The 24,523-nt window shown below is 40.1% G+C and overlaps 1 long non-coding RNA gene across 1 annotated transcript in view; it reads left to right on the top strand.

Moving 5' to 3' along the window:
• The window catches only part of LOC137617034 (uncharacterized), a 38,995-nt gene that overhangs the window by 5,189 nt on the left and 9,283 nt on the right, over positions 1-24,523 (top strand). The window contains exon 2 of the long non-coding RNA XR_011039549.1: positions 7,602-7,743. This is a non-coding gene — a long non-coding RNA (uncharacterized lncRNA). The remainder of the gene's footprint in view (positions 1-7,601; positions 7,744-24,523) is intronic.

Here is a 24,523-nt window from a genome sequence, read left to right as displayed (position 1 = left end):
AACGTCTCCCATCGATCTCTCTCCCAGGTACAGAGAGGAAGAAAAGAGACGAGCCTTGAAACGGGAAGTGTCTCTTTTGCTAGAGAAGGGAGCGGTGGTCAAAGTCTCGGACCTTCAATCTCCGGGATTCTACAACCGCCTCTTCTTGGTTTCAAAGAAGACAGGTGGGTGGAGGCCGGTGCTAGACGTCAGTGCGCTGAATGTCTTTGTCACAAAGACGACGTTCTCCATGGAGACCACAAAGTCAGTCTTAGCAGCGGTCAGAAGGGAAGACTGGATGGTCTCTTTAGACCTAAGGGGCGCCTACTTCCACGTCCCCATCCACCCAGACTCCCAACCTTTTCTGAGATTCGTTTTCGAAAAGGTGGTCTACCAGTTTCGGGCCCTGTGCTTTGGCCTAAGCACAGCTCCTCTCGTGTTTACGAGGCTGATGAGGAATGTAGCCAAATTCCTCCATTTATCGGACATCCGAGCCTCCCTTTATTTGGACGACTGGCTTCTCAGAGCCTCTTCCAGTCGTCGCTGTCTGAAGGATCTAAAGTGGACTCTAGATCTGACCAAGGAATTGGGTCTCCTTGTCAATTTGGAAAAGTCGCAACTGGTCCCATCCCAAACTATTGTGTATTTAGGGATGAAGATTCACAGTCTAGCTTTTCGGGCTTTTCCGTCGGCCCCCAGAATAAGTCAAGCCCTGTTATGCATCCAGAACATGCTGAAGAAGGAACGCTGCTCAGTCAGGCTGTGGATGAGTCTGGTAGGGACGCTATCATCCCTGGAACAATTTGTGTCATTAGGAAGACTACACCTCCGTCCGCTTCAATACCATCTAGCTTTTCACTGGAAAAAGGACAAGACGCTAGAAGCGGTCTCGATCCCCATTTCCGAAAAGATGAAGTCTTGTCTGACTTGGTGGAAGGACAGTATCAACTTAAGAGAGGGTCTTCCCCTGGCTGTTCAGACTCCCAACCACGTTCTCTTCTCGGACGCATCGGACGTGGGCTGGGGCGCGACATTAGACGGTCGGGAATGTTCAGGACTGTGGAACTCGAGTCAGAGGATCATGCATATCAACTGCAAGGAGCTGTTGGCAGTACATCTGGCCTTGAAAAGCTTCGGGTCTCTCCTTCGAGGCAAAGTGGTGGAAGTGAACTCAGACAACACCACTGCCTTGGCGTACATCTCCAAGCAAGGAGGGACCCACTCACTGACGTTGTACGAGATCGCAAGGGACCTGCTCATCTGGTCAAAAGGTCAAGACATCTCGCTAGTAACGAGGTTCATCCAAGGCAACTTGAATGTCATGGCAGATTGTCTCAGTCGGAAAGGGCAAGTAATTCCAACAGAATGGACCCTCCACAAGGATGTATGCAAGAGACTTTGGGCCACTTGGGGCCAACCAACCATAGATCTCTTTGCAACCTCGCTGACCAAGAGGCTCCCAATTTATTGCTCACCAGTCCCGGACCCAGCAGCAATACATATAGATGCCTTTCTCCTAGATTGGTCACATCTAGATCTCTACGCATTCCCACCGTTCAAGATTGTCAACAAGGTACTGCAGAAGTTCGCCTCTCACGAAGGGACAAGGTTGACGCTAGTTGCTCCCCTCTGGCCCGCGAGAGAATGGTTCACCGAGGTACTTCGATGGCTAGTAGACGTTCCCAGAAGTCTTCCTCTAAGGGTGGACCTTCTACGTCAGCCACACGTAAAGAAGGTACACCAAAGCCTCCTCGCTCTTCGTCTGACTGCCTTCAGACTATCGAAAGACTCTCGAGAGCTAGAGGCTTTTCGAAGGAGGCAGCCAGTGCGATTGCTAGAGCAAGGAGAGCATCCACCCTTAGAGTCTACCAATCGAAGTGGGAAGTCTTCCAAGACTGGTGCAAGTCAGTCTCTGTATCCTCGACCAGTACCTCTGTAGCTCAAATAGCTGACTTTCTCTTATACCTGAGAAAAGGAAGATCCCTTTCAGCTCCCACTATCAAGGGCTACAGAAGCATGTTGGCAACGGTCTTCCGGCATAGAGGCTTAGATCTTTCCAACAATAAAGATCTTCAGGACCTCCTTAAGTCTTTTGAGACCACTAAGGAGCATCGTTTGGTTACACCTGGTTGGAATTTAGACGTGGTACTAAGATTCCTCATGTCAGACAGGTTTGAGCCGCTACAATCAGCCTCCCTGAAAGATCTCACTTTAAAGACACTTTTCCTGGTATGCTTAGCCTCAGCTAAAAGAGTCAGTGAGATTCATGCCTTCAGCAAGAACATCGGATTTTCGTCAGAAAAAGCCACATGTTCGCTACAACTTGGTTTTCTAGCCAAAAATGAGCTGCCTTCTCGACCTTGGCCTAAATCGTTCGGTATTCCCAGCTTATCGGAGATTGTAGGCAATGAACTAGAAAGAGTCTTATGCCCTGTGAGAGCTCTTAAATTCTATTTAAAGCGCACTAAACCTTTACGAGGCCAATCTGAAGCTTTATGGTGTTCAGTTAAGAAACCATCTTTGCCTATGTCAAAGAATGCTTTATCCTACTTTATCAGACTGTTAATACGAGAAGCTCATTCACATCTGAGTGAGGAAGACCAAGCTTTGCTTAAGGTAAGGACACACGAAGTTAGAGCTGTTGCAACTTCCGTGGCCTTTAAGCAAAATGGATCTCTGCGAAGTATAATGGACGCAACCTATTGGAGAAGCAAGTCAGTGTTCGCGTCTTTTTATCTAAAGGATGTCCAGTCTCTTTACGAGGACTGCTACACACTGGGACCATTCGTAGCAGCGAGTGCAGTAGTGGGTGAGGGCTCAACCACTACAATTCCCTAATTCCATACCCTTTTAATCTTTCTCTTGAAATGTTTTTAATGTTGTTTTTTGGGTTGTCCGGAAGGCTAAGAAGCCTTTCGCATCCTGGTTGATTTGGCGGGTGGTCAAAGTCATTTCTTGAGAGCGCCTAGATTAGGGGTTTGATGAGGTCCTGTTGTATGGGTTGCAACCCTTGATACTTCAGCTCCTAGGGGTCGATCAGCATCCTAAGAGGATCGCGAGGCTCCGTAAGGAAGACGTACTTAAAAGGCAGAGTAATTGTTCAAGTCGACTTCCTTACCAGGTACCTATTTATTTTGTTTTTGTTATTTTGATAACTTCTAAAATGAAATAAAAAACTCTTAGCTCATAAAATGTAAACATATATTACTGGTCTCTACCCACCATCCTGGGTGTGAATCAGCTATATATTCACCGGCTAAGTTAAATATTTAAAAATGATATTTTGATTATAAAATAAATTTTTGAATATACTTACCCGGTGAATATAAATTAAATGACCCTCCCTTCCTCCCCAATAAAGACGCAGTGGGACGAGGAGAAAATTGAGTCTTTGTTTACATGAGAGCTGGGTATCTGGTCGACAGATGGCGCTGTTGGGCACACCCGCAACCTGTGTAGCGATCGCTGGCGAGTTTTTCCGTAGAGTTGTCTGTCGAGCAACAGAGTTGCAGCTATATATTCACCGGGTAAGTATATTCAAAAATTTATTTTATAATCAAAATATCATTTTGGGGCTCCTGATTGATTTTGGTGTTGTATCAGTGCATATCTTTTAAGAGATTAGGATCATATTTGTTTTTCCCGTGTTGAAATATAAATGGATAATGCTCAGAACCAATTCGTCCTTTTATCTTAGGTACAATCTTGAAAATCCGCTTTAATTGACCGCGAGCGATGACTTTTTAATGTGCATAATCAATGCATTTTTCCTTTTGCTGTTTTGGTAAATTCTATACTAAATTTGATGATTTCAAAGGCTAAGCTTTACGTCTGACTAGCTTCGGTAAAGTTATTCTATTGTGTCCTTAGTAAAGGCATCACACCTCAAGGTTTCTTCTTGTTGTTGTAGATTGCCTGACCCTTACGGCCAGGCACGGGCCCTTGCACATTGCAGCCTGTAGGTCAAGGTTTCCCCTACTACTGTATTTATAGCTGATCTACAGGTACCGGAAATTTCCACTTGTATCTTAAGACATGCAGTATACCCTTGGCTTGAAATAATGGCTCCATGATTTGGTAAATTTTTAGTTTTGGTAGACACGGCTATATCCTGTTCCTAGCTTAATTAAGATGTCATGCATGCTGTTTTTGGTTATGCATTTGAGATTGTATGTATATTATGAGAATTAGGTTATAGAAGTGCTAAGTTGAGATAGCTTGAGCCTTTCTCTCACTTGGTGTGTTGGTTAGATAAGTGTGATATTCTATGGTAGCCTATACAGTAATAATCGGAAATCTAAATTGTTGAAGTTAATTGTAAGTTTTCTTATTATTTTAGTTCTCCAAATATGTTTTCTGTACATCAATCAGAAATTAATAGGTTTTTATGATAGCTCCCTCCACAACCACCAATAATAAAGAGCCTCTATTTGGGTAAGTTGAATTGATCACATGGTTTACAGTACATTCATTTTCACCTAGTGAGGAAGAAAATTATCTATGAAAAAGGAGGATACATCCTTATCTAATGTAGCTCTCGAAAGGGCTGCAAAAGCCATGGGCAAAATATATGTAATGCATCAAATTTTGGACTATTTTGCTATTTTGTCTGCCTGAACAACACAGAAAAATTAGTGTCACATATGAAACAAAGGTTCTAGAATGTTTGGTCTAAACAAATTGCTGGATTGTATGGCTGTTTTGGTTAACTGGTTCCACAAATTTTTCTGACTTTCCCATCAAATGATGTTTGTAGGCAAGATTGGTTAGGGATGTTTATGTTGACCACTTACCAGCAAAAGGGTCAAGTTGAGATAAACGTCTAGGTAAGGGCCTAAGCTCACTATCATAAATAAACCTACTAATATCAGATGGCAAGGAGGCACCTTGACAACCTAACATGTTGCACCGCAGTAGAGTCCTTTCAGAGTTGCTATACTAATCAACCTCAATGACTACCCTGATTAATTATGTAGTGATGTTCAGAATGCTGGGATTAAACAATATATGAAGTATGTGGCATATTGAATCAGAAAACTACTAGCAGACAGGTAATGTCAGGGGTAAACATTATCTATGCACAGAATATCTTACTGCTAACCTCAAAGGCCTAACTGGGAATTAGTATGGTAAACTCATTTTTAAAAAGTAATTGCCTGCCATTAAATGTTTTGTGGTATTTGTAATTTTATTTTGGATTCTTGTTGTACTGTAGTATTACAGTATTTTTTTACGTATTTAAGGCTAAAATAAGTCCTGTGAGGAAATGTACGGTACAGTACTGTACTTTATCATTACATGAGGGGTATGAAATAGCTACTACATGCTGTACTGTAATCTCATGAAACTATACAATAACCCAATACAGTATACTAGGATGATAAAGTTTAGTAACTAAAAGTATGGATATTTGCTAAATCTTTAAAAAGAAAAAAATTTAAATGAAATTGCCATTGTCAACTTAACCTTAGAATATACTGCATTTGCCTAAGAAAATAATCTCGTAAATTTAGGTGATGTATTCTGTCAGCATTTTTTTTTTATTTTTTCTTTTTTTGCATGGAATTTTAAATTTTTGGACAAAACAGCCATATTTGACAAGGTTTTACATATAGTCTGTGAGAATATACTGTGCTTTTCCTTATTTTATGTAAGGATGGTGAAATGATCTTAGTATTTAGAAGAAAAATTTTCAAACCCCATACTCTTATTAAGGGGAATATACAACATGCACAAGTTGTGATAGAGTACTATTGGACATTGCTGGCACACAACTCCAGGTCCCATGTGATTTTGTGTGAACTTCTAGGCCTATATTAATAGGTTTATTGATAATCCTCATTAAAATAATTACTATTATGGTTGTCTAATTTCACAAAAATATTGTCCATAAAAATAATGACATATTAAATACTGGTGTTAGCAGCACCCAGATCAATATTTAGCACCAAAAATGCCTACATTATACAAGTTACTAGGTTATTAAAGTTCATCGCGGAGTTACCTTGAGGTTTACTAGCAACTATTTAAGTATACTACCCCTGTGATTTGAATAACCCATATTTGATGCTCTCTAGGTAAATTGAAGGTAATCTGACACCTGTGCTACATATTACATAGGACATTTTTCAAAGCTCTCAGCTTATTTATGACATATTTTTAGGCCATATGGTTCGCTTGTAACAGTTTAAAGATTTTTGCCAACGTTTGGGACCTTACTGACTCTTATGTGGAGTTTTGATAACTTACAACATGAGGGAAGTTTTTGCATCTTGGTGTAGGCTAGTACTTATTTGTAGTGTTTTAGTGGTTGTCTTTATTTATGAATTTTTTGTAAGGTTACTCCCTCAGAGCTCTGGGATTGGACAATTATCCCTTCGTTCGCTCGTTCGTTTTAGAGCAACCAGCACTGAAGGTGCAGACCACGGGCTCTTGCCAAGAGGGAACTTATCTCTCGATTTTTTATCTTGAACTTCCATGGTGTACTTTAGGCAAGATTGCACCCAAACTACAGGTTTTACAGGGATTTGCATTTTATGCTGTTAGGATATAGTGAACAATCTTACATTTTTGGATCTTGAAGTTCTATTGCAAGTTTTAAGAAGCTGGAAGATAAATTTTGTGTTTTCATGAACTTATGGCTTACTTGTGCGGCCTTATTGATCGTACGGCTCAGTTCATGTTTTCAGGGATCTGGCAACTTGTCTATGTGGTTTTGGGGAGGTTATAGCTCAATTGAAAGTTTTAAGGAGGTTACATATCAACCATCGGGGTTCTGTGTGTGTGTAAAATTTGAATATGTCTCTTTCTGGAGCCTGTGGATTAGCTACAGTGTTTGTGGAAGCTTACTGATCATGTGTAAGGGTTTTGTAAGATTAATTGGTGTTTTAGGAAGCTGTGCTTGCTTAACCTAATGAAGCATATGACTTGATTATGAGGCGTTGAATGACTTATTCTACAAGTGTGCTGTTTCATTGAGCTTAACAATTTTGCGTAGAGGTTTATGAATTTTAAACCTCAATTGGGGTTTTATGCGCTTACAGCTCAGTGATCTAGTTTATAGAGCCTCGATGTTTATTTTCTGGGATTTTCTTGGTTGTAACTGATTTTGTGTAACAAAGAATTGGTGGATTTTATGAGTATTCCTTGATGCAGGATTTTCTAGAGGTTATAGTTAAAATCTCAGGTCTTAAGGACTTAGAGCTCAGTTGTAAGGTCTTTGAAAACTTTGATACAACTGTATGATTTGGGACATTATTTGGTTCAGTCGCAGGTTTTAGGAAAGATGATAGCTAACCAGGTGACTTTTGGGCAAATTTCAACTAGACGATGTTGTTTGGCACTTTTCACAGCTTCAACTTGTACTAGAAATAGCTTACGGATCTACTCTGGGACTTTGTTACAATGAAGTTTTCGGTTCATTTAAGCTTTTCTTCAACAGTTTGAAAAGGAAACCAAATAGTTATTGAACTGAGTTATAAAGATAATTTTTAATCCAGGGCAAATCCATTTGGAAGGGAATGAATGTAGTTTAAAGACTAGGAATATATAGTATACAATATATCGATGCCGTTGAATTTGGTATATTGATTGTATATCTAATAAAAATATTTTTTTTCCAGGAGAGTTCTCTCACCATTCCGTTCTAATATGATCTTGAAATGGATACTATCCCTCCAAAGGAACAACTTGACTCTGACCCCTCAAGAGGAAATCTCCAAGACTATCTTTGAAATGACATCTGCTGCAGCTGGAGTTTTTGATGTTAGTATTAAACTTGTTTTATGGTCGTTTGAAAATGTTTTCAATGGGTGAAATTATTCCAGCTATAGAAATCTGAAGAATTTGTTTGGTAATTGATAGGATTAACATCTAATTTGTTAAATTTCAGTCAAATCTAGCATCTTCCTTGATCAAGTAATCTCGACTTAGAACATGAGGTTGCCAAAGTTCAAGGTCAAAGACGTTGACTTAAAAACCTCAACCTAAGATTTCAGCTTAATAGAAGACCTCGGCTTATCACATCTAAACTTAATTGACCCCAAATTAATTGATCTTGAAAAATCAACTTGATTGCTTTACTTGAATGATCTTAACTTAATTGACCTACTTGACCTCAAACTAATTGACACACTTAATTGACCTACTTGACCTCAAACTAATTGACCTTATCTTAATTTACCTCATCTTGATTGACCAACAATTTGATTCACTTCGACTTAATTGACCAAATTAATCTACTTCAGCTTTATAGACCAAAACTTAATTAACTTTGAATCATTTGACCTAGGTTTAAGTTCCCTTAAGTCTATTTTCAACAATGCTAAAGTGACCGGGCTTATCAGGCGTCATAAAACTGATATCAATTGGCCTATTGTAAATACAAGATAGTGGGCATTTTTCAAGATGGCTGCCAAATTAGTACCCTGAAATTGATGTATTGCTTATGAGTATTTGTAGTTGTCTGATTTACATGATCTTGGTACGGATTCCTATGTTTTCAAGCCTACTGAAGAATATTCTAGAATTTATAGAGCAAAATTACACATTCTTAAGATATACTTTATATCGTAAAGTGACCTATTTTTCAAGATTTTACTTTTTTTTTTTTTCAAGATGGCTACCAAATTGCCCGTTTTTCTTATAAGTTTTGCACCATAGTGTTCAAACCATGCCACTGGTCCTCTAGCTGCTACTTGGTCACATACACAGCTGCAGAGTGATGTGCATTTGAGTTGCCTCTTCCTGTACAGCCTTTCTTACCTGTACAGCAATTCTTACCTGTACAGCCTTTCTTACAAGAACACTTAGTCCACGACAGTTCATTGCATTAATACGTAGTGCGGTCTAACGTATCTGCTATGTGTCTCCTTTGTGTCTTTGTGTATCCGCCCTCATTCAGCTGACTGCTCGACTTCTCATATCTGCACTGAAGAAGGTTGCCTGGCCAGATGATCCCAGCCTGATAGGCTGTATGCTTTGTGTGTTCTCTGAGGGTCTTCCTGTGTTGGTAGAATTGAGATGAATGGCCTTTGCTTGCAGGCAAAGAGATCTAGTCATGCTTCATGTTCACTAGCATTTGTACTTGATTTCTAGTACACGAGAACCCCGAATCTATCCAGTCTCTGCAGGTCAAGATCATGAACTGGTGGATCTTTTTCCTTTGTTGCTCACACCAATCGTCAAAGGTTTTATCTGATATACCAGACTCTTCAGAGCAATAATCATGGTATATACTGTAGTTTTCATAAGCTTGTATAAGCTACATTCAGTCATCTGGCGTGTTTGTCTTGTTCTGGTGATACTGAATGCATACAGGCAAGACTCTGCAACTCTCATGATATAGTGCCTTCTTTTGAGTGAAGGTTTCTTTTATCCCACCACCCTCATTTTTTGCAGAGCCATCTTGATTAGAAGATGGGGGAAACTGAAATATTCTTTGGCAAGTTCACATATTAATCAATCCCACTTCAGGCAGCATTAGTCTGGGTGGCGGGGGAGGGGGGAGACTTTAGATCATCTTTAACCTGATATCAACATAACTGATTCAATCAGTGTTCCACAATTTTCTGGTAAAAGTAGCTTTTATGGTCAGTATGATGTTCAGGGCCAAGGGTTGATCCTTTTATCACCATGTACATGTATGATACACTTTCCTGTATGGCCTGTATGGAATAAAACTAGGCTCTTACACTGTTGCGTACATCTAGTTTGATTGTTCACCAGTGTCATAAGTCCCTTATGACCTGTACACCATCTAAGCCCTGTTGTACTTGGCTCGGGTTTCGCAGATCTTCACATGCTGTCCATTCAGGTGTGGCTGACTAACTGATTTAGGGTTTGTTAGGAGGCATTTGGGATACTAGTAGGTTATTCCAGCATAATGCTGAGATTGAAGCTCATGCTGAGGTTTACTGCAGTATGTCACCAATGTGCCTTGGTAGTGCCCAACAACCACTCTTACAAGAACTTCATCAATTTCATCCAGTTGAAGGTTTTGGAGCTAGACATACTTTTTCAGATGCATACTGTACAGACCTTTTTTGTGCTACCGTCATCTAGTTTAGCCCATCAACCAATGTGGTTCACCACGGATCTGCATTGTTTGTGCTTTACAAACAAGAAAATCTTGAAACATATATTTCTTTATAAACTGTAAATGATTTTGGAAAATGTGTCATTGTGGTTTAAAAATGTTAAAATTTACTTCAGTAGCCTTGAAAACATAGGAATCCATATCTAGATTATGCAACTTGGACTACAGCAAATACTTCTAAGCAGAACTTTAACTTACGGTGGCTAATCTGGTGGCCATCTTGAAAAAAATGGATGCCATCTTGGATTTTTATTTGGCCAATAGGGCATATTTGATTAGTATTACTCAGAGAATAAGTGCGCCTAATTTGATGCTTGTATCATCATTTGCATGATTTTTGCCTTATCTCATACATTACTAAATTAGAGTACCTTTAGACAAAATGCATTATGGAGTTATGTAACATGCCTTGACTAAATCGTAGGTTTCGTAAAGGGGTAAGAAATCTTAATTATGGACATCTTGAAGCACCAAATATAGGCCAGTCTATAGGATCTCTGTTAGTTAACAGATTGTACTGCCCAAGCTTTTAACTTTTTCCTCATAGTCCAAGTCCTAACACTTACCCCCATCCCTCTTACCTAGTTTAACCTCAGCTGATAGGTCTCCTTTGAACATCGATAAATTTTCCCTCAACCCTGTTTGGTCTCCATTTATTGGCATCCCTTTAAATTCATTGTTATCCCATTCCTCAGTTTTATCTCCTTTGCCTGCCTCCATACAAAATCTTCCCATCCCTCAGTTTAATCTTCCCATCCCTCAGTTTAATCTTCCCATCCCTCAGTTTAATCTTCCCTGATTAGCCTCACCAGAATATCTCCCCACCCTTTAATATAATTCTACTGATTGGCTCCTCACCCTTAGCGTAATCTCCACTGACTGACCTCTTTAAAAAATCAACAAATCTCCCTAACCCATTCAGTTTGACCTCAACTAATAGGTCTCCTTCTAAAATATTCTCCCTCCCCCATTACAGCTTGACCTCAGCTGATTTTGTTTCCCTTGAAAATAAATAAAATATCTCCAACCTCTTCAGTTTGACACTAGTTTCCCTAGAAAATAAATTAATCTCTCCCCTTTCAACTTGACCTCAGCTGATAGGTCTCCTTAAAAAAATAGATTAATCTTCCCCCTTTCAGCTTGACCTCAGCTGATAGGTCTCCTTAGAAAATAAATTATTGTCCCCCCTTTCAGCTTGATCTCAGCTGATAGGTCTCCTTAAAAAATAAATTGTCCCCCCTTTCAGCTTGATCTCAGCTGATAGGTCTCCTTAGAAAATTAATTGTCCCCCCTTTCAGCTTGATTTCGAGTTATAGGTCTCCTTAGAAAGTAAATTATTGCCCCCCCCCCTTTCAGCTTGATCTCAGGTGATAGGTCTCCTTAGAAAATAAATTATTGTCCCTCCTTTCAGCTTGATCTCAGGTGATAGGTCTCCTTAGAAAATAAATTATTGTCCTCCCTTTCAGCTTGATCTCAGCTGATAGGTCTCCTTATAAAATAAATTAATGCCACCCCCCCCCCTTTCAGCTTGATTTCAGGTGATAGGTCTCCTTAGAAAATAAATTGTCCCCCCCTTTCAGCTTGATCTTAGGTGATAGGTCTCCTTATAAAATAAATTAATGCCCCCTCTTTCAGCTTGATCTCAGGTGATAGGTCTCCTTAGAAAGTAGATTATTGTACCCCCTTTCAACTTGACTTCGGGCGACAGGTATCCTTTGAAAATAAATTATTGTCCCCTCTTTCAGCTTAATCTCAGGTGATATGTCTCCTTAGAAAGTAAATTATTGTCCCCCCTTTCAGCTTGATCTCAGGTGATAGGTCTCCTTAGAAAATAAATTATTGTCCCCCCTTTCATCTTGATCTCAGGTGATAGGTCTCCCTAGGAAGTAAATTATTGTCCCCCCTTTCAGCTTCATCTCAGGTGATAGGTCTCCTTAGAAAATAAATTATTGTCCCCCCTTTCAGCTTGATCTCAGGTGATAGGTCTCCTTATAGAATAAATTATTGTCCCCCCTTTCAGCTTCATCTCAGGTGATAGGTCTCCTTAGAAAGTAAATTATTGTCCCCCCTTTCAGCTTGATCTCAGGTGATAGGTCTCCTTATAAAATAAATTAATGCCCCCTCTTTCAGCTTGATCTCAGGTGATAGGTCTCCTTAGAAAGAAGATTATTGTACCCCCTTTCAACTTGACTTCGGGCGATAGGTATCCTTTGAAAATAAATTATTGTCCCCTCTTTCATCTTGATCTCAGGTGATAGGTCTCCCTAGGAAGTAAATTATTGCCCCCCCTTTCAGCTTCATCTCAGGTGATAGGTCTCCTTAGAAAATAAATTATTGTCCCCCCTTTCAGCTTGATCTCAGGTGATGGGTCTCCTTATAGAATAAATTATTGTCCCCCCTTTCAGCTTCATCTCAGGTGATAGGTCTCCTTAGAAAATAAATTATTGTCACCCCTTTCAGCTTGATCTCAGGTGATAGGTCTCCTTAGAAAATAAATTATTGTCCCCCCTTTCAGCTTGACCTCAGGTGATAGGTCTCCTTAGAAAATAAATTATTGTCCCCCCTTGCAGCTTGATCTCAGCTGATAGGTCTCCTTAGAAAATAAATTATTGTCCCCCTTTCAGCTTGATCTCAGGTGAGAGGTCTCCTTAGAAAGTAAATAATTGTCCCCCCCTTTCAGCTTGATATCAGATGATAGGAATCCTTTTATAAATTATTGTCCCCCTTTTCAGCTTCATCTCAGGTGATAGGTCTCCTTAAAAAATAAATTAATCTCCCCCCTTTCAGTTTGACCTCAGGTGATAGGTCTCCTTAGAAAATAAATTAATGTCCCCCCCTTTCAGCTTGATCTCAGGTGATAGGTCTCCTTAGAAAATAAATTATTGTCCCCCATATAAGCTTGATCTCAGGTGATAGGTCACCTTAGAAAATAAATTATTGTCCCCCCTTTCAGCTTGATCTCAGCTGATAGGTGTCCTTATAAAATAAATTAATGCCACCCCCCCTTTCAGCTTGATCTCAGGTGATAGGTCTCCTTAGAAAGTAAATTATTGTCCCCCCTTTCAGCTTGATCTCAGGTGATAGGTCTCCTTATAAAATGAATTGATGCCCCCTCTTTCAGCTTGATCTCAGGTGATAGGTCTCCTTAGAAAATAAATTATTGTCCCCCCTTTCAGCTTGATCTCAGGTGATAGGTCTCCTTAGAAAATAAATTATTGTCCCCCCTTTCTGCTTGATTTCAGGTGATAGATCTCCTTAGAAAGTAAATTATTGTCCCCCCTTTCAGCTTGACTTCGGGCGATAGGTCTCCTTAGAAAATAAATTATTGTCCCCTCTTTCAGCTTGATCTTAAGTGATTGGTCTCCTTAGAAAATAAATTATTGTCCCCCCTTTCATCTTGATCTCAGGTGATAGGTCTCCTTAGAAAATAAATTATTGTCCCCCCTTTCTGCTTGATTTCAGGTGATAGGTCTCCTTAGAAAGTAAATTATTGTCCCCCCTTTCAGCTTGACTTCGGGCGATAGGTCTCCTTAGAAAATAAATTATTGTCCCCTCTTTCAGCTTGATCTTAAGTGATAGGTCTCCTTAGAAAATAAATTATTGTCCCCCCTTTCAGCTTCATCTCAGGTGATAGGTCTCCTTAGAAAGTAAATTATTGTCCCCCCTTTCAGCTTAATCTCAGGTGATAGGTCTCCTTAGAAAGTAAATTATTGTCCCCCTTTTCAGCTTGATCTCAGGTGATAGGTCTCCTTAGAAAGTAAATTATTGTCCCCCCTTTCAGCTTGATCTCAGGTGATAGGTCTCCTTAGAAAATAAATTAATCCCCACCTTTCAGCTTAATCTCAGGTGATAGGTCTCCGTATAAAATAAATTATTGTCCTCCCTTTCAGCTTGATCTCAGCTGATAGGTCTCCTTAGAAAGTAAATTATTGTCCCCCATTTCAGCTTGATCTCAGGTGATAAGTCTCCCTAGAAAGTAAATTATTGTCCCCCCTTTCAGCTTGATCTCAGCTGATAGGTCTCCTTAGAAAGTAAATTATTATCCCCCTTTCAGCTTAATCTCAGGTGATAGGTCTCCTTAGAAAATAAATTATTGTCCAAACTTCCAGCTTGATCTCAGGTGATAGGTCTCTTTAGAAAATAAATATTGTCCCCCCTTTCAGCTTGATCGTAGGTGATAGGTGTCTTTAGAAAATAAATATTGTACCCCCCTATCAGCTTGATCTCAGGTGATAGGTCTCCTTAGAAAATAAATTATTGTCCCCCTTTCAGCTTGATTTCAGCTGATAGGTCTTCTTAGAAAGTAAATTATTGCCCCCCCTTTCAGCTTGACCTCACGTGATAGGTCTCCTTAGAAAATAAATATTGTCCCGCCTTCAGCTTGATCACAGGTGATAGGTCTCCTTAGAAAATAAATTATTGTCCTCCCTTCCAGGTTGATCTCAGGTGATAGGTCTCTTTAGAAAATAAATTAATTCCCCCCCTTTCAGCTTGATCTCAGGTGATAGGTCTCCTTAGAAAATAAATTATTGTCCCCGTTTCAGCTTGATCTCAGGTGATAGGTCTCCTTAGAAAGTAAATTATTGTCCCCCCTTTCAGCTTGATCTCAGGTGATAGGTCTCCTTAGAAAGTAAATTATTGTCCCCCCTTTCAGCTTGATCTCAGGTGATAGGTCTCCTTAGAAAATAAATTAATGGCCCCCCTTTCAGCTTGATCTCAGGTGATAGGTCTCCTTAGAGAGTAAATTATTGTCCCCCCTTTCAGCTTGATCTCAGGTGATAGGTCTCCTTAGAAAATAAATTATTGTCCCCGTTTCAGCTTGATCTCAGGTGATAGGTCTCCTTAGAAAATAAATTAATGGCCCCCCTTTCAGCTTGATCTCAGGTGATAGGTCTCCTTAGAAAGTAAATTATTGTCCCCCCTTTCAGCTTGATCTCAGGTGATAGGTCTCCTTAGAAAGTAAATTATTGTCCCCCCTTTCAGCTTGATCTCAGGTGATAGGTCTCCTTAGAAAATAAATTAATGGCCCCCCTTTCAGCTTGATCTCAAGTGATAGGTCTCCTTAGAGAGTAAATTATTGTCCCCCCTTTCAGCTTGATCTCAGGTGATAGGTCTCCTTAGAAAATAAATTATTGTCCCCGTTTCAGCTTGATCTCAGGTGATAGGTCTCCTTAGAAAATAAATTAATGGCCCCCCTTTCAGCTTGATCTCAGGTGATAGGTCTCCTTAGAAAGTAAATTATTGTCCCCCCTGTCAGCTTGATCTCAGGTGATAGGTCTCCTTAGAAAGTAAATTATTGTCCCCCCCTTTCAGCTTGATCTTAGGTGATAAGTCTCCTTAGAAAGTAAATTATTGTCCCCCCTTTCAGCTTGATCTCAGGTGATAGGTCTCCTTAGAAAGTAAATTATTGTCCCCCCTTTCAGCTTGATCTCAGGTGATAGGTCTCCTTAGAAAATAAATTATTGTCCCCCCCCCTTTCAGCTTGATCTTAGGTGATAGGTCTCCTTAGAAAATAAATTATTGTCCCCCCTTTCAGCTTGATCTCAGGTGATAGGTCTCCTTAGAAAGTAAATTATTGTCCCCCCTTTCAGCTTGATCTCAGGTGATAGGTCTCCTTAGAAAGTAAATTATTGTCCCCCCTTTCAGCTTGATATCAGGTGATAGGTCTCCTTAGTAAATAAATTATTGTCCCCCCTTTCAGCTTGATCTCAGGTGACAGGTCTCCTTAGAAAATAAATTATTGTCCCCCCTTTCAGCTTGATATCTGGTGATAGGTCTCCTTAGTAAATAAATTATTGTCCCCCCTTTCAGCTTGATCTCAGGTGACAGGTCTCCTTAGAAAATAAATTATTGTCCCCTCTTTCAGCTTGATCTCAGGTGATAGGTCTCCTTAGAAAGTAAATTATTGTCCCCCCTTTCAGCTTGATCTCAGGTGATAGGTCTCCTTAGAAAGTAAATTATTGTCCCCCCTTTCAGCTTGATCTCAGGTGATAGGTCTCCATAGAAAATAAATTATTGTCCCCCTTTCAGCTTGATCTCAGGTGATAGGTCTCCTTAGAAAATAAATTATTGTCCCCCTTTCAGCTTGATCTCAGGTGATAGGTCTCCTTAGAAAATAAATTATTGTCCCCCTTTCAGCTTGATCTCAGGTGATAGGTCTCCTTAGAAAATAAATTATTGTCCCCCCTTTCAGCTTGATCTCAGGTGATAGGTCTCCTTAGAAAATAAATTATTGTCCCCCTTTCAGCTTGATCTCAGGTGATAGGTCTCCTTAGAAAATAAATTATTGTCCCCCATATAAGCTTGATCTCAGGTGATAGGTCTCCTTAGAAAATAAATTATTGTCCCCCTTTCAGCTTGATTTCAGCTGATAGGTCTCCTTTGAAAATAAACTAATGCCCCCCCCCCTTTCAGCTTGATCTCAGGTGATAGGTCTCCTTAGAAAATAAATTATTGTCCCCCCTTTCAGCTTGATCTCAGGTGATAGGTCTCCATAGAAAATAAATTATTGTCCCCATATAAGCTTGATCTCAGGTGATAGGTCTCCTTAGAAAATAAATTATTGTCCCCCCTTTCAGCTTGATCTAAGGTGATAGGTCTCCTTAGAAAATAAATTAATGCCCCCCCCCCCTTTCAGCTTGATCTCAGGTGATAGGTCTCCATAGAAAATAAATTATTGTCCCCCATATCAGCTTGATCTCAGGTGACAGGTCTCCTTAGAAAATAAATTATTGTCCCCCATATAAGCTTGATCTCAGGTGATAGGTCTCCTTAGAAAATAAATTATTGTCCCCCCTTTCAGCTTGATCTCAGGTGACAGGTCTCCTTAGAAAATAAATTAATGCCCCCCCCTCCCCCCCTTCAGCTTGATCTCAGGTGATAGGTCTCCTTAGAAAATAAATTATTGTCCCCCATATAAGCTTGATCTCAGGTGATAGGTCTCCTTAGAAAATAAATTATTGTTCCCCCTTTCAGCTTGATCTCAGGTGATAGGTCTCCATAGAAAATAAATTATTGTCCCCATATAAGCTTGATCTCAGGTGATAGGTCTCCTTAGAAAATAAATTATTGTTCCCCCTTTCAGCTTGATCTCAGGTGACAGGTCTCCATAGAAAATAAATTATTGTCCCCATATAAGCTTGATCTCAGGTGATAGGTCTCCTTAGAAAATAAATTATTGTCCCCCCTTTCAGCTTGATCTCAGGTGACAGGTCTCCTTAGAAAATAAATTATTGTCCCCCCTTTCAGCTTGATCTCAGGTGACAGGTCTCCTTAGAAAATAAATTAATGCCCCCCCCCCTCCCCCCCTTCAGCTTGATCTCAGGTGATAGGTCTCCATAGAAAATAAATTATGGTCCCCCATATAAGCTTGATCTCAGGTGATAGGTCTCCTTAGAAAATAAATTATTGTTCCCCCTTTCAGCTTGATCTCAGGTGATAGGTCTCCTTAGAAAATAAATTAATGCCCCCCCCCCCCTTTCAGCTTGATCTCAGGTAATAGGTCTCCATAGAAAATAAATTATTGTCCCCCATATCAGCTTGATCTCAGGTGACAGGTCTCCTTAGAAAATAAATTATTGTCCCCCATATAAGCTTGATCTCAGGTGATAGGTCTCCTTAGAAAATAAATTATTTTCCCCTTTCAGCTTGATCTCAGCTGATAGGTCTCCTTAGAAAATAAATTATTGTCCCCCCTTTCAGCTTGATCTCAGGTGATAGGTCTCCATAGAAAATATATTATTGTCCCCCATATAAGCTTGATCTCAGGTGACAGGTCTCCTTAGAAAATAAATTATTGTCCCCCCTTTCAGCTCGATCTCAGGTGACAGGTCTCCTTAGAAAATAAATTAATGCCCTCCCCCCCCTCCCCCCCTTCAGCTTGATCTCAGGTGATAGGTCTCCTTAGAAAATAAATTATTGTCCCCCTTTCAGCTTGATCTCAGCTGATAGATCTCGTTAGAAAATTGATTATTGTCCCCCCTTTCACCTTGATCTCAGGTGATAGGTCTCCTCAGAAAATAAATTATTGTCCCCCCTTTCAGCTTGATCTCAGGTGATAGGTCTCCTTAGAAAATAAATTGTCCCCCCTTTCAGCTTGATCTCAGGTGATAGGTCTCCTTAGAAAATAAATTATTGTCCCCCTTTCAGCTTGATCTCAGGTGATAGGTCTCCTTAGAAAATAAATTATTGTCCCCCATATAAGCTTGATCTCAGGTGATAGGTCTCCTTAGAAAATAAATTATTGTCCCCCCTTTCAGCTTGATCTCAGGTGATAGGTCTCCTTAGAAAATAAATTATTGTCCCCCCTTTCAGCTTGATCTCAGGTGATAGGTCTCCTTAGAAAATAAATTATTGTCCCCCATATAAGCTTGATCTCAGGTGATAGGTCTCCTTAGAAAATAAATTATTGTCCCCCCTTTCAGCTTGATCTCAGGTGATAGGTCTCCTTAGAAAATAAATTAATGCCCCCCCCCCCTTTCAGCTTGATCTCAGGTGATAGATCTCCATAGAAAATAAATTATTGTCCCCCATTCAGCTTGACCTCAGGTGATAGGTCTCCTTAGAAAATAAAATAATGCCCCCCCTTCAGCTTGATCTCAGGTGATAGGTCTCCTTAGAAATAAATTGTTGTCCCCCCTTTCAGCTTGACTTCAGGTGATAGGTCTCCTTAGAAAATAAATTATTGTCCCCCCCTTTCAGCTTGATCTCAGGTGATAGGTCTCCATAGAAAATAAATTATTGTCCCCCCTTTCAGCTTGATCTTCAGCTGATAGGTCTCCTTAGAAATAAATTATTGTCCCCCTTTCAGCTTGATCTTAGCTGATAGGTCTCCTTAGAAAATAAATTATTGTCCCCCCTTTCAGCTTGATCTCAGGTGATAGGTCTCCTTAGAAAATAAATTGTCCCTTCTTTCAGCTTGATCTCAGGTGATAGGTCTCCTTAGAAAATAAATTATTGTCCCCCCCTTTCAGCTTGATCTCAGGTGATAGGTCTCCATAGAAAATAAATTATTGTCCCCCATATAAGCTTGATCTCAGGTGATAGGTCTCCTTAGAAAATAAATTATTGTCCCCCCTTTCAGCTTGATCCCAGGTGATAGGTCTCCTTAGAAAATAAATTATTGTCCCCCCTTTCAGCTTGATCTCAGGTGATAGGTCTCCATAGAAAATAAATTATTGTCCCCATATAAGCTTGATCTCAGGTGATAGGTCTCCTTAGAAAATAAATTATTGTCCCCCCTTCAGCTTGATCTCAGCTGATAGGTCTCCTTAGAAAATAAATTAATGCCCCCCTTTCAGCTTGATCTCAGCTGATAGGTCTCCTTAGAAAGTAAATTATTGTCCCCCCTTTTCAGTTTGACCTCAGGTGATAGGTCTCCTTAGAAAGTAATTATTGTCCCCCCTTTTCAGCTTGATCTCAGCTGATAGGTCTCCTTAGAAAATAAATTAATGCCCCCACCCCCTTTCAGCTTGATCTCAGGTGATAGGTCTCCTTAGAAAATAAATTATTGTCCCCCCTTTCAGTTGATCCAGGTGATAGGTCTCCTTAGAAAATAAATTATTGTCCCCGTTTCAGCTTGATCTCAGGTGATAGGTCTCCTTAGAAAGTAAATTATTGTCCCCCCTTTCAGCTTGATCTCAGGTGATAGGTCTCCTTAGAAAGTAAATTATTGTCCCCCCTTTCAGCTTGATCTCAGGTGATAGGTCTCCTTAGAAAGTAATTATTGCCCCTTCCCCTTTCAGCTTGATCTCAGGTGATAGGTCTCCTTAGAAAGTAAATTATTGTCCCCCCTTTCAGCTTGATCTCAGGTGATAGGTCTCCTTAGAAAATAAATTATTGTCCCCCCTTTCAGTTGATCCAGGTGATAGGTCTCCTTAGAAAATAAATTATTGTCCCCGTTTCACTTGATCTCAGGTGATAGGTCTCCTTAGAAAGTAAATTATTGTCCCCCCTTTCAGCTTGATCTCAGGTGATAGGTCTCCTTAGAAAGTAAATTATTGTCCCCCCTTTCAGCTTGATCTCAGGTGATAGGTCTCCTTAGAAAGTAAATTATTGGCCCCCCCCCCCTTTCAGCTTGATCTCAGGTGATAGGTCTCCTTAGAAGTAAATTATTGTCCCCCCTTTCAGCTTGATCTCAGGTGATAGGTCTCCTTAGAAAGTAAATTATTGTCCCCCCTTTCAGCTTGATCTCAGGTGATAGGTCTCCTTAGAAAGTAAATTATTGCCCCCCCTTTCAGCTTGATCTCAGGTGATAGGTCTCCTTAGAAGTAAATTATTGTCCCCCCTTTCAGCTTGATCTCAGGTGATAGGTCTCCTTAGAAAATAAATTAATGGCCCCGTTTCAGCTTGATCTCAGGTGATAGGTCTCCTTAGAAAATAAATTATTGTCCCCCCTTTCAGCTTGATCTCAGGTGATAGGTCTCCTTAGAAAATAAATTATTGTCCCCGTTTCAGCTTGATCTCAGGTGATAGGTCTCCTTAGAAAATAAATTATTGTCCCCCCTTTCAGCTTGATCTCAGGTGATAGGTCTCCTTAGAAAGTAAATTATTGTCCCCCCTTTCAGCTTGATCTCAGGTGATAGGTCTCCTTAGAAAATAAATTATTGTCCCCCCCTTTCAGCTTGATCTCAGGTGATAGGTCTCCTTAGAAAATAAATTATTGTCCCCCCTTTCAGCTTGATCTCAGGTGATAGGTCTCCTTAGAAAGTAAATTATTGTCCCCCCTTTCAGCTTGATCTCAGGTGATAGGTCTCCTTAGAAAGTAAATTATTGTCCCCCCTTTCAGCTTGATATCAGGTGATAGGTCTCCTTGAAAATAAATTATTGTCCCCCCCTTTCAGCTTGATCTCAGGTGATAGGTCTCCTTAGAAAATAAATTATTGTCCCCCCCTTTCAGCTTGATCTCAGGTGATAGGTCTCCTTAGAAAGTAAATTATTGTCCCCCCTTTCAGCTTGATCTCAGGTGATAGGTCTCCTTAGAAAATAAATTATTGTCCCCCCCTTTCAGCTTGATCTCAGGTGATAGGTCTCCTTAGAAAGTAAATTATTGTCCCCCCTTTCAGCTTGATCTCAGGTGATAGGTCTCCTTAGAAAATAAATTATTGTCCCCCCCTTTCAGCTTGATCTCAGGTGATAGGTCTCCTTAGAAAATAAATTATTGTCCCCCCTTTCAGCTTGATCTCAGGTGATAGGTCTCCTTAGAAAATAAATTATTGTCCCCCCCTTTCAGCTTGATCTCAGGTGATAGGTCTCCTTAGAAAGTAAATTATTGTCCCCCCTTTCAGCTTGATCTCAGGTGATAGGTCTCCTTAGAAAATAAATTATTGTCCCCCCTTTCAGCTTGATCTCAGGTGATAGGTCTCCTTAGAAAATAAATTATTGTCCCCCCTTTCAGCTTGATCTCAGGTGATAGGTCTCCTTAGAAAATAAATTATTGTCCCCCTTTCAGCTTGATCTTAGCTGATAGGTCTCCTTAGAAAGTAAATTATTATCCCCCCTTTCAGCTTGATCTCAGGTGATAGGTCTCCTTAGAAAATAAATTAATGCCCCCCCTCCCCTTTCAGCTTGATCTCAGATGATAGGTCTCCTTAGAAAATAAATTATTGTCCCCCTTTCAGCTTGATTCAGGTGATAGGTCTCCTTAGAAGTAAATTATTGTCCCCCCTTTCAGCTTGATCTCAGGTGATAGGTCTCCTTAGAAAGTAAATTATTGTCCCCCCTTTCAGCTTGATCTCAGGTGATAGGTCTCCTTAGAAAGTAAATTATTGTCCCCCCCTTTCAGCTTGATCTCAGGTGATAGGTCTCCTTAGAAAGTAAATTATTGTCCCCCCTTTCAGCTTGATCTCAGGTGATAGGTCTCCTTAGAAAGTAAATTATTGTCCCCCCTTTCAGCTTGATCTCAGGTGATAGGTCTCCTTAGAAAGTAAATTATTGTCCCCCCTTTCAGCTTGATCTCAGGTGATAGGTCTCCTTAGAAAATAAATTATTGTCCCCCTTTCAGCTTGATCTCAGGTGATAGGTCTCCTTAGAAAATAAATTAATGGCCCCGTTTCAGCTTGATCTCAGGTGATAGGTCTCCTTAGAAAATAAATTAATGTCCCCCCTTTCAGCTTGATCTCAGGTGATAGGTCTCCTTAGAAAATAAATTATTGTCCCCCCTTTCAGCTTGATCTCAGGTGATAGGTCTCCTTAGAAAATAAATTATTGTCCCCCCTTTCAGCTTGATCTCAGGTGATAGGTCTCCTTAGAAAGTAAATTATTGTCCCCCCTTTCAGCTTGATCTCAGGTGATAGGTCTCCTTAGAAAATAAATTATTGTCCCCCCCCTTTCAGCTTGATCTCAGGTGATAGGTCTCCTTAGAAAATAAATTATTGTCCCCCCCTTTCAGCTTGATCTCAGGTGATAGGTCTCCTTAGAAAGTAAATTATTGTCCCCCCTTTCAGCTTGATCTCAGGTGATAGGTCTCCTTAGAAAATAAATTATTGTCCCCCCTTTCAGCTTGATCTCAGGTGATAGGTCTCCTTAGAAAATAAATTATTGTCCCCCCCTTTCAGCTTGATCTCAGGTGATAGGTCTCCTTAGAAAATAAATTATTGTCCCCCCTTTCAGCTTGATCTCAGGTGATAGGTCTCCTTAGAAAATAAATTATTGTCCCCCCTTTCAGCTTGATCTCAGTGATAGGTCTCCTTAGAAAATAAATTATTGTCCCCCCTTTCAGCTTGATCTCAGGTGATAGGTCTCCTTAGAAAATAAATTATTGTCCCCCCTTTCAGCTTGATCTCAGGTGATAGGTCTCCTTAGAAAATAAATTATTGTCCCCCCTTTCAGCTTGATCTCAGGTGATAGGTCTCCTTAGAAAGTAAATTATTGTCCCCCCTTTCAGCTTGATCTCAGGTGATAGGTCTCCTTAGAAAATAAATTATTGTCCCCCCTTTCAGCTTGATCTCAGGTGATAGGTCTCCTTAGAAAGTAAATTATTGTCCCCCCTTTCAGCTTGATCTCAGGTGATAGGTCTCCTTAGAAAATAAATTATTGTCCCCCCTTTCAGCTTGATCTCAGGTGATAGGTCTCCTTAGAAAATAAATTATTGTCCCCCCTTTCAGCTTGATCTCAGGTGATAGGTCTCCTTAGAAAATAAATTATTGTCCCCCTTTCAGCTTGATCTCAGGTGATAGGTCTCCTTAGAAAGTAAATTATTATCCCCCCTTTCAGCTTGATCTCAGGTGATAGGTCTCCTTAGAAAATAAATTAATGCCCCCCCTCCCCTTTCAGCTTGATCTCAGGTGATAGGTCTCCTTAGAAAATAAATTATTGTCCCCCCTTTCAGCTTGATCTCAGCTGATAGGTCTCCTTAGAAAATAAATTATTGTCCCCCCCTTTCAGCTTGATCTCAGGTGATAGGTCTCCTTGAAAGTAAATTATTGTCCCCCCTTTCAGCTTGATCTCAGGTGATAGGTCTCCTTAGAAAATAAATTATTGTCCCCCCTTTCAGCTTGACTCAGGTGATAGGTCTCCTTAGAAAATAAATTATTGTCCCCCCTTTCAGCTTGATCTCAGGTGATAGGTCTCCTTAGAAAATAAATTATTGTCCCCCCTTTCAGCTTGATCTCAGGTGATAGGTCTCCTTAGAAAATAAATTATTGTCCCCCCTTTCAGCTTGATCTCAGGTGATAGGTCTCCTTAGAAAATAAATTATTGTCCCCCCTTTCAGCTTGATCTCAGGTGATAGGTCTCCTTAGAAAATAAATTATGTCCCCCCTTTCAGCTTGACTTCAGGTGATAGGTCTCCTTAGAAAATAAATTGTCCCCCCTTCAGCTTGATCTCAGGTGATAGGTCTCCTTAGAAAATAAATTATTGTCCCCCCTTTCAGCTTGATCTCAGGTGATAGGTCTCCTTAGAAAATAAATTATTGTCCCCCCTTTCAGCTTGATCTCAGGTGATAGGTCTCCTTAGAAAATAAATTATTGTCCCCCCTTTCAGCTTGATCTCAGGTGATAGGTCTCCTTAGAAAATAAATTATTGTCCCCCCTTTCAGCTTGATCTCAGGTGATAGGTCTCCTTAGAAAATAAATTATTGTCCCCCCTTTCAGCTTGATCTCAGGTGATAGGTCTCCTTAGAAAATAATTATTGTCCCCCCTTTCAGCTTGATCTCAGGTGATAGGTCTCCTTAGAAAATAAATTATTGTCCCCCCTTTCAGCTTGATCTCAGGTGATAGGTCTCCTTAGAAAATAAATTAATGCCCCCCTTTCAGCTTGATCTCAGGTGATAGGTCTCCTTAGAAAATAAATTATTGTCCCCCTTTCAGCTTGATCTCAGCTGATAGGTCTCCTTAGAAAATAAATTATGTCCCCCCTTTCAGCTTGATCTCAGGTGATAGGTCTCCTTAGAAAATAAATTATTGTCCCCCCTTTCAGCTTGATCTCAGGTGATAGGTCTCCTTAGAAA

Source organism: Palaemon carinicauda, chromosome 23, assembly GCF_036898095.1.
Source record: "Palaemon carinicauda isolate YSFRI2023 chromosome 23, ASM3689809v2, whole genome shotgun sequence".
NCBI lineage: Eukaryota > Metazoa > Arthropoda > Malacostraca > Decapoda > Palaemonidae > Palaemon > Palaemon carinicauda.
The sequence above is the reverse complement of the archived record's forward strand: the minus strand, read 5'-3'. Positions and strand labels throughout refer to the sequence as shown.